Here is an 11,919-nt window from a genome sequence, read left to right as displayed (position 1 = left end):
ATACAGGATACATACACAGATGTTCTTACCAAAATAAATAGAAATGTTCTAACCTATTTGAATTTGGATGCTTGTTATAAAATCCTCCTCCATGGGGTTAACGTTTATATATATTACAATATATTTATCTCTTTGTAACAGGACTTTTTAGTTTTACTACACATATCGGAAATAATATAAATAAATAGCAACAGTTGGAATTAATCCCAGAGAACGGCAGTTCTCGCCAGTGGTGCACAACTCCCCTACATACGACACAATATATACCTACACGAAATTTTCTAAATTGAAAAATGGGATTCCATCTTAAAATTTATGGGGTCAAATGGGCCCATTATGCCCCAGTTTAATGGGCCAAATTCCATCCATTTTGGTCCAAGGGTGTGAATTTTACGGCCCTCCTGTTTCTCCTCCACTGTTTGTCGTTCTCGTCCCCAAAACTTCCAAAAATTTTAAAAATTTAAATCCGATCTCTACGGATTCTGATAGTGTTGTGGGTCTTTACCTTTCCAATGCATGTCTAATTTTAGAAATCAGTTATACCATTCCAAGGTTGCCTAGCTCAGAAATTTGCCTCAATTTCTATTAAAAGTGGGAAAATGTTTGTAATTATGTGTGTATGTATGTATTGTATGTGGAAATGTTACACCGATCTGAATTTTTTTCCTTGTTTCAAGAGAGGGTCAGAGGTGATTCAGAACCATTGCAGTTTGTGATTTTTAACCACCCATGAGCTAGTTATAGGACTGGGTAAGTACAAAACGGCATATTTTTTGGGGGTATGTATCTTTGGTTCAAGGAGAAACGGGAAAACCAAAAATACACCAGATCAATAGCCTTGAGTCAATCTTTCAAATGATGCCAAAGTGGCCAAGATCAGACATAAACACGGCTTATTATGAGCTTTGGGAATTTTGGGTTTTCGAGAATTACTCAAAATTTCAACCTACGAATTGCGCCAATAACTGAGCGTTTGCAGGAGGTGTAGGTCTAGATCCGTCTAACGGTGTATACCACATTTCTGGGAAAATTCGATTTTTTTTTAAGTTATAGGCCTCACAAATATGATCCAATCTATTTCCTATGGGATAAAACGGTTTTTCAAGCTCACTAAATCCTATAATACCTTTAGTTCTCATATTTGGCCTTAAATGTACCAGATATTCTTGTCAATACTTTTCCAACTCGTGTTTAGTGATCAAAATCGGTTAAGCCGTTTAGTTTTTATCGAACTACAAAAGTATAATCCATTTAATAATTATCGCCGAAATGGTCTATGTAGTTGTAGTCGTTACCGATGCTAAATTTGATCAGACCATCTGGGTTCATTTGTCAGCCATCCAAATATATTTTTTTTAATCTATTTTGAATAGAAAAAAAATCTAGTGTACATTCGATGGGCACAAAAAATTATATTACAAAAAATATTAAAATGGCTAGGATATGAACTGGGATTGTCGTATCACAAGTTTAGTGTCCTAATCACTAGATTATTTTGGCGATAATGCGACACAGGCGACAATTTATAATACTTATCGTGTAATTAGTATGTTCTTTAAAGGTAAAATATTGCAAAACCTCTAAATTTTAAAGGACCGTTTGAATTGACATGAAATTTGGTATACACATAGCTAACAAGTCAAAGAAAAAAAAGTGATATTGTGCCGATATGTGCTTTTGCCCTAGGGGTCAGTCTCACCCCCTTTTAGGGGTGAAAAATATATGTTCGAAATAAGTCGGGAAATGGATAAAATGACTAATTCTAAGCAACTTTTGTTCTATAAAGTTTTTCGCCAAAATAATATTTTCGAGTTATTTGCGGGTGAATATGTTAATTTTTCTACAAAATAACCACGTTTTCAGACGGTTTTTCGCAAGTAACTCAAAAAGTAAGTATTTGGTCGAGAAACAAATTCTTATCAAAAATATAGCACGTAAAAAAGTGAAAAACATGGTGTATATATTAGGTCACTATACCTAGTACAAGAAGAGTTATAGCTAATGAAAAATAGGTTCATATTCGTCAAATTCCAAATCGAATATTTTAACGTGCCATAACCAAAAAACGAAGCACTTTTTTGGAGATAACTCATTTTAACTTTTTTAAAGTGTTTAAAGCTTATTTTTTTTTTTAACGCTGTTATTTAGTTCAGTAGTTTGCGTCAAATTTTTAGACGTTAATTTGAGTGCCTCTTCTCCAATGAAAATGAATGAAAATTTGCAGACATATGCATTCGCGGGAACAATACACGAATAATCAATAAAAAATTGTTTTTATGTTTATTAATTGTTTAAATAAAACAAACGATTCTAATGGAAATTCTTAAATTTTCTTATTTTTTACAATGTAAAAACTTGAAACTTTTACGTGTTGTAGCTAATGATATGAACTATACATAATTTCAATTTTTACGTTAATTGTTTACGTTATGCTTCAGTAATAAACAATAAAGTTTCAAATTGTTTGCCGATTCCAACTACTTTTCATGTTACATCATATTATGTTTTATACATATTTTAAGAAACATGACGATATATTTTAATGTTTGGAAAGTGTAAGACTAAAAAGTAAATAATAAAAAAATATGAAAAAGAACATTTTAAGAAACGCTTTTCTTTAGTTACGAATGACTAAAATTAAAAATATTATAAAAAAATCAACTAAAAAGCAAAAAATAAGAAAAATTAAAAAAATCTAACACATTCGTCAAAGAAAAGCGTGGGGCGAAAACCGTTTATACGATGAAGACGCGCCACGCTTTTCTTTGACGAATGTGTTTGATTTTTTAAATTTTTCTTATTTTTTGCTTTTTAGTTGATTTTTTTTTTATAATATTTTTAATTTTAGTCATTCGTAACTACAGAAAAGCGTTTCTTAAAAATTTTTTTTTCATATTTTTTTATTTAATTTTAGCATCAAAAGTAAACAAGTTACGCTCAAAATAAAGTTGGACACTTTTTTTTGGTAAGAAATCGGGAAATCACCCCCTAATTAGCCTTTTAAATGAACTTGACTGTTACAACTTCACAAGTTTTTTACTTACGTACGTATTGATCATATGATCTGTAAGTTTCATCGGTTCAAAGTCCGTATTTTTGAAAGAGCTGTAGTTAAAGGAGCTTGACGGAGTCACTTATCACGAGTGTATGCAAATTTAGAAACACCGAATCTTAACTAATTTTTGTCCTACAGAAAAACAAAAATATACAAAATATTCCGAAAAGTAAAGCTGACTTTTATTGTTTAATATTTTTGGTATTTTTAGCAATTTTTAAGTTAATTTAAAAAAAGCATTTTTTTCAAAATTAAATTTTTAAACAATTTTATTTTAAAACCAAATTTTTTCAAAAATAAGCACTTTGAATCGATGAAACTTACAGATCATATAAACACAACATAAGTAAAGTAAATTGTGAAGCGGTAACGATTAATTTCATTTAAGTTGCTAATTGGGGGGTGATCTTCCTAATTTGTTTTGCCAAAACAAAAGGGTTCAACTTTATTTTGAGCGTAACTTGCTTACATTTGATGCTTGAAATTTTTTTATAAAAACAAAAATAAGGCTTTTTTAAACACTTTAAAAAAGTTTTAATATGTTTCCCCAAGAATGCTTCATTATTTGGATATTTCACATTGAATTATTCTATTTGGAACTTTTCGAATATGAACCTATTTTTCATTAGCTATAACTCTGCTTTTGCTAGGTACCTATAGAGACCTAATATATCCACCGTGTTTTTCACTTTTTGATAGGCTATAGTTTTGCTAAGAATATTTTTTTCGACAAAATGCTTAAGTTTGGAGTTATTTGCGAAAATCTGTCTAAAAACGTGGTTATTTTGTCAATAAATGAACATATTCACTAGCAAATAACTCGAAAAATATTGATTTGGTGAGAAAACTCTATAGAACAAAAGTTGCTTAAAATTAGTCAGTTTATCCATTTCGGGACTTATCTTGGACATATATTTTTTCACCCCCGAGATAGGGTGAAACTCACCCCCAGGTCAAAAGCACACACCGGTAGCATATCACTTTTTTTCTTTGATATGTTAGCTATGCGTATGCCAAATTTCATGACAATCCAAGCGGTTCTTTAAAATTTAAAGCAAAAATAGTAAAAGAATGAGAAACATTTCAATATTCAAGTTCATATATTTAATTTATAAAAAAAACTTTGAAAAAATTCTTAAACAAGAATAAAAAACCGCTAAAGAGGGGGCACGCTATATTCCAGCTACAAAAGAGCTGATATGAATATTACGTGGCAAAAATAGTTATTTTCCTAACAAGTGCAGAAAGTCATTCTTTTCCGCACGTGACTGCAGTTTGCCGAACGACGCGAAGCGGGATTTCGGCAAGCAGTCGAGTGCGGAAAAGAGACTTTCTGCAAGAGTTAGGAACAATATTTTTCTAAGAGTCTTTAAAAAAATTAGCAAATCTTAATCAATTAATTTAATTAATATGAAAATACATCCACAAATTAATTCTTTGACAAGGTTGTCAAAACCAAACTTTCAATATAATTAGTTAGCATGACGACGATCTTGGTTTCCATGACGATGATTCAACAAGACTGTTATTGTCTACCGATTTGACTTTCGAATATTATGTCAAAATTATTTTATTTCATCGAATTGTCAGTAGTAATTGCACAAGAGCTCTAAAATTCTATATTAATTTTAGAGTTCGAGTGCAATTTGTTGCGATTATTTCATGAATAAAACTGTTCAAAACCAAAATTTTATTGTAATTTATATATGTAAGTACCAATTAGTGAAATTAAACACACAGTTGTTATAAATATGTATTTGACGGTTGAAAGTCATCACTTTTATAATTTTTAAAATATTTGTCATTAATGTCACTGAATGTATTTTTTCGTAGCAACGAAGGGCATCTGACGTAATATGCTTAACGACGGGAGATTATCAAAAATTATCACCTTAATTTGCATGTCTGTAGTTTTCTATTGGTCAGAATCTCCTATGAATGAAATAATCGCGTTAATTTCATTAAAACAGTAACAGAATAAGATATATTTGAAATAAATTAGTAAATAATATCTAAATATTAGTTTATTGCATGTATTATAATTACTTTAAGGCCATATTAACATATCTAAATTAACACGCGTGCGGAAAAGTAACACGCGTGCGGAAAAGTGAAACTTACACTGCGCGAAAGTAGAAATTTTTGCACGCTCGTAGAAAAATACATTTTGGCGCGAGGTAATATTCATATAAGCTCTTTTGTAGCTGGAATGTTGCGTGCAGCACTAATTTTTACGGAGTTTGGCGGTTTTTTTATTCTTGTTCCTTATTCTATTATTTTTAGAATGCTTTCTTTTTTAAATACGATGTCCGTAGGGGAAACAGATATAAAATGTAATTTTTGACAAATAAAAATATACCCGTATTTGTCCTGTCTCTACTTTTTTGTACGAATCTTTAATACACTTACAATCTCCCACCGATTTTATGGGGGTTTGCGTACCAAACGTTCAACCTTTAAAACGCATATTAGTCAATTAGCATTTTTCCTCTGTTATAAACCAACCGGCGCTCTTCGTCTCTCTCTCGGTTGCCTTTGTTTGCACTCGCGCTGCACAAGCATCTCTTTCAGACAGACCCCGACGTCGACGCCGACGCTTACGTATCCAATGCTCTCCACATAGAGGACGTTTCCATCGCGACGACGACGCTTATCGGCCTCTTGTATACCATACTTTTGGCATTTATTACAGTCGGTCAGGTCAGTTATGGATACTTATTCAGTAGTGTAATTTTCCATATATATTCCACTTTAGGGGGACGTACTTTGAAAATTTGTTTTTTTTGTATAATTTGTTTTTAGGGGAGTCAATGTAGTTTTTGGTTACGGAAAAAATCAAACAAGATAAAAATTTTTGTAATTTCGTTAAGAAATATCTTATACACATCAGAAAGTTTTCCTTCAAAAGTGGCTGCTTCACTTTTTATTAACCAAATGAACTGCGAACTTTGTTGTTTTTTTAAATACTTACGAAAATAAAAATTTTAGAATAAAAGCTGACTTGACAATTCAAAAATTCAGAAAATTTTACACAAAAAACATACATAAAGGTTTTTCTACAATTAATAATAATATTAATAATATGTTTATATCTGAAAATTCAAATACGGAGACAATGGAGAATGCAAAGTACCCAGACGATACCGATTATTATGTCTACTACTGGAGTCATTCCGAAGACTTTCCTCGAAAGCATAAAAAAGCTGGGCCTTAATGAACATCTGTATAAGACCATGCAGAAAGCAGTACTACTCGCAACAGCCAGATGTGTACGAAAATTTTTGGGAGATACACCTGCATACCAAGTCACCTAGGGCTCGATAACACGGAAAGAGTCCCACCAGAGCTCAATCCTTTTGATACCGTACGTTTCTGGGATGTGTCAATTTTCCCCTTAGAGGGAGTGTGAGCCGTATGGCTAAATCTGAAACTTGTACATGTATCTTTATAAGAATTTTACAATAATTATGTTATTTACACATAAAACAATAAACATCTGGCACTATCTGTTAAAACCAAAAATGGTCGAGCACGGGAATAGTGTGTATATCGTGTAATACATTAAAAATATAGTTGAGTACTGTTACATAAAATATAAATAATTAATAAATTTTAATTACATCTACATTAAAATTATACTTCAATTTGTACAACGTATTTATATTATTATTTTTTTATTTATTTATTTATTTATTTATTCTTTTATTCTGATGATGAAAACTATACCCACCTCAATGTTATGACACTCATGTAATGAACATAATATTCATTAAACCATACAAAATGATAATAGTTGTTTAATCCATTAAATTTTGCACATAGCCGCGATCTAAATTAAGAATATATTTTTTAAATATTGATTTAACTAACATTGGTGAGTTGAGAGTAGTTATATATATTTTATACATCTCAGGTAAGGAATTAAATATTTTTGGAACTTGATAAAGGATGTATCTTTGTACTAATTTTTTTTGCTACTTTCAGTTTTAACAGTTTTATTTGTTTTATTACGGGTTTCATAGGGGTGGCATAGTTTATGAAGTATATGTTTTTTGTTATAGATATATAGTAATATTGAATACATATATAGTTTTCTTGTATCCATTACTTTTGCTTCAACAAATAGAAGATGACTTGAGTATGTGCGTTTTTTATGTAATATTATTTTTAGTATTCTGTTTTGTAGTATGTAAACTTTTTTTAAGTATGTTTTTAATACACCACCCCAGCCAAGTATTCCGTATCTAATTCTGGACTCAGCAAGTGAGTGATATAGTATTTTTAGGTACTTTACATCGATTATTGATTTTATATATTTAAATTTAGGAACTATAGCTCTCAAACATTTTATTAGTTCGTTCATATGCTTATCCCACCTTAGTTGTGAGTCGATAATTATACCTACATAGGTATTTTATAGTATTGGATATTTTAATCGTTATGCTACGTTCCATGTTATTGATGGTTATATGTTAAAAGATGGTAGTGACACTTTATTACTACAAAATGGAATAACAAACGTTTTTTCGAAGTTAATTGTCAACCCTTTATAACTGAACCATTGAATTATTTTAAACATATCTACTTCAATTTTATTTTTTAAATCTTTCCAAGTGTCTGCACTATACAAAATAGCAGTATCATCAGCAAAACTGATTATTTTTCCTTCGGTGTTTATGTTGTATAAGTCATTGACATGAACGTTAAATAGTAATGGAATCAAAACTGTACCTTGAGGTACACCAGATTTTAGGATGAGTTGATCACTATAAGTGTTATTTACCTTCACTATTTGTTGTATTTTCTTTAAATAACTTTGAATTAACTTATGTGTAATTCCGCGCACTCCGCATGCTTCCAATGCTTCCAGCAGTTGTGGATGGCTTACCGTATCAAACGCTTTCGCTAAATCCAGAAATACACAAGCTGTGGGTTTATTTTTGTCAACTCTGTCATATATGTCATTAACAAGTTCTGTAATTGCGTCACTTGTAGAAATACCTTCTCGAAAACCAAATTGTGAAGTTGATATAATCATTGATTATAGACACGGATTATCCGTGTCTATAATCAATCATTAATCAATCAATCAATCAATTATCATTGATTATCCGTATCGATAATCAATGATATAATGTTATGCTTATTGAAAAAAGTTGTTAGTCGAGTTTTAAGTGACTTTTCAAATATTTTTGTTAAGGTTGTTATTAGTGAAATTGGTCTATAGTTTGAAGGATTACGTTTATCACCCTTCTTAAGAATAGGAGTTATAACAGTTTGCTTAAACTTGTCCGGGCACACTCCAGTTTGAAATATTAGATTTATTAATTCAACTAATGGTTTTTTAATTTTTCTATTTATATTTATTACTGTTTCAGCGGTTATTTTGTCAATTCCCGGAGATTTCTTTTTCTTTAGGTTTTTTATAATGTTTTCTATTTCACTTTCTGAGACCGGTGTCAAATATATGGAATGGTTTGAAGATTTATATATGTATCGGCGTATATGATTGAGGTGGTATTATTTTTCTAGCATATGTTTCACCAATTTCTGTGAAGTAACAAACAAAACAATTGGAGATTGTAGTATTATCTTTGGTGATAATTCCATTTTCTGTGAGTATTTCGGGAATATTTCCTTCTTCTTTTGTACTTTTTAAATTTTTTATAATTTTTCATAAATTCTTAGATACAGTTTTATTTTTAAAGATTTGATTTCGGAAGTAATCTCTTTAGGCGCTTTTTATTAATTTATTGAGATATGTTCTGTAATTAAGATAATTGGTTTTTTTTGTTATATTTTCTGGAACTTTTAATGTATTTGCGATAGAGCGAATTTTTTGTATCTATGGATTTCACCAGTCCGGCAGTTATCCAAGATTGGCGCTTTAGTTCATGTTTTTTGCATTTTTTAACATAACTGTTCCTTTCTATTAGTTCATTAAGAATTTTGCAGAGTAAATTACATTTAGTGTTTACGTCTTTCAAATCATTATACTCTTTCCAGTGATAGTTTTCTAGATTAATATTCAGTTTTTTATAGTTTATTACTTGATATTCTTTATTGATTTTATTATAATTATGTTTTAGATCAAGCGGTATGCACCTAGAAGTCGCTTTATGATCGGTTATACAAGTTTCTACAACGGCTGCTTTACTACATTAAATCTACAGCTTCAAATTGGCCATCTCTAATTGAATTAGTAAGACGTGTTTATGAGTGCTTGTAACTTTTATCAAATTTTGTGATTATTACGGATATAATTAAAAAGCTTTTAAAGCGCCAAAGAAACCATAAAGTGACAAAGTGAAATTGTATATAAACTGAGCCAAGAAAACAAGCAGAATAATTTGTAAGTACAATTTTTTATATTTACATTTATTGAACAAAACAAAATATCGCTTAACTATAAAAACCAGAAACTAATTAGTGTTGATAAGGTGACTTGATTTTGAGCCATCGACGCGGCCTCGCCACTTTTTCGCAAACCGAACTGTTACAAAATAACGATTGGACTATTAAGTAACGGAAGTGAATACAAGTAAGTGAAAATAATCTGTATGTGTACAATTTCTTATATTTATTTGAAAAGAACAAAAATATCGCATGCAAATTAACGAAATATAAAAAACAGTAACTAATTAGGTTTGATAAGGCGACGAGCTTCTGAGCTTTTGAGGCGGGCTCGGCACTCTTTCGCAAACCGAATAGTTACAAAATAACGATTGGACTATTAAGTAACGGGAGTGAATAATACATGCACGCTGCGCCACAAAAAATGGCTTCGAATTTGTTAACACCGGTAAAAATAATGGTTAGATTCAAAGTGGATTCGGACGATGACACATCCGAAGACCATAGAAAGAGGAACAGAGAAGAAGAGGAGGAATTGTTCCAAAAAAGTAAAAAAGTGTCTAGATAGCCTAACAAAACACATAACGAAGATGATGAGCTCGATCAAATTACTAAAATGATGCATGACTTAACCAAAGAAACAAAAAATTTAACAACGGAATTAAAAGAGATAAAGAATGAACAGAGAAAGTACTGGGAGGAATTAAACGACCTGAAAACAGAATTGGAGAAAGTTAAACAAGAAAACCAAACTAAACACAAGGAGAAGGAAGAAATGAAAAAAGAGCTAAACGATATGAAAATACGTGTACAAAGACTAGAAAAGGAAAGGAAAGTAAATAATGTTGTAATACAAGGCTTGCAATAGATACAATCGATAGAAATGCACTGAAACAAGCTGTAGGAAACTTCATGGAAAAAGAAATGAATATCAATGTTCAAATCGAAGAAGCTATCAAACTGGGAGAAAAAACATGTTTGGTCAAACTACAGAACAAGTTTGAAAAAAAAAAGATCATGCAAAATAAAGCTAAACTAAAACACATAAAAGACTAAAAAGTGTATATAAATAATGACATAACAAAAGAAGCACTACAAACACAGAAAAAAATAAGACAAGTCGCAAATGAAGAAATTAATAAGGGTAAAAGTGTTACAATAAAATATAATAAATTAATAATAGATGGAAAACACACAAATGGAATCAATACAGCACCCAGCTGGAAGAAGACCAGGGAAATCCAAAAAACCAACAGAAGATGAAAATACACAAACAAAAGCACAAATCACGACAGACAAGGCACAAAAAAAGGAATTGAGCAAGGACGAAAATAGAAATAGAGCAAAAACGAAAGATAAACATGAAAGAGACATAAGAGATAACATATTTATAGGTGCATGGAATGTAAGAACCCCACACGAAACCGGCAAATTGGAGCAGGTAAGTCAAGAGATTGATAAAACCAAATTAGACATTGTCGGACTAAGCGAAACAAGATGGAATGGTAGTGGATCAACCCGAGTAGGTGACCAATAACTAATGATATATTCTGGGAACACGGATGTAAATGACAAACACGAAAAGGGAGTGGCAATACTGCTATCCCAAAAGGGGAGAAAGGCTCTAGTAGAGTGGGAACCAGTGTCAGAAAGGATTGTTTGGGCAAGACTGAAGGCAAGATATTATAACATAATAGTAATAAATGTATATGCTTCTACGAATAAAAATGGCGAAAAGAGAAGGATCAGTTTTACGAGCGACTACAAACAATGTTTAATAGGATTAGTAATTAATATAGAAGAGATATAAAAATAATAATCGGAGACTTTCATTCAAAAATAGGAAATGATAATAAAGGACATGACCATGTGATGAGAAAGGAGGGAATTGGAGAGAGAAACGACAATGGAAATCGATTAATCGAATTTTGTGAGCAAAATGAAATTTTAATAGGCGGAATTATCTTTAAACATAGGCGGATACATAAGAAAACATGGAAATTACCAGGAGGGAGATACAAGAACCAAATAGACCACATAATAATTGAATATAAATGGAGAAGCTGGCTGCAAGATGTTAGGAGCTTAAGAGGTGCTGATGTGGGATCAGACCACATGCTAATCAAAGCGAGACTAAAAATGAAATTAGCCAGAGACAAAAACCAAAAAATCAGCAGAAGGAACAAGTAGCGCGTTGATGCCCTAAAACAAGAATGTATAAGAAATAAATTCAGTGAGAAACTGGCAATTAACCAAACAGTATCACAACAAACTGGAGAGTCAGTCGAATAAACATGGAAATATTTTAAAGAAGTGATGATGAATACAGCATAAGAAACAATCGGATTAAAAAAAAAGACAAAATAAAAATGGATTACCAAAGATACTCTACTACTTATAGAAGAAAGAAAAAAAATCAAAGAGAAATGCTACAAAAGGAAGGATCGGAAGAAGAGAGGGAACTTAAAAGGAAAAACAAGGCAAAAAACGCAGAAGAAAAAAACAAGCCA

This window comes from Diabrotica virgifera, chromosome 8 (assembly GCF_917563875.1).
Source record: "Diabrotica virgifera virgifera chromosome 8, PGI_DIABVI_V3a".
Taxonomy (NCBI): domain Eukaryota; kingdom Metazoa; phylum Arthropoda; class Insecta; order Coleoptera; family Chrysomelidae; genus Diabrotica; species Diabrotica virgifera.
This window is presented reverse-complemented; position numbering follows the sequence as displayed.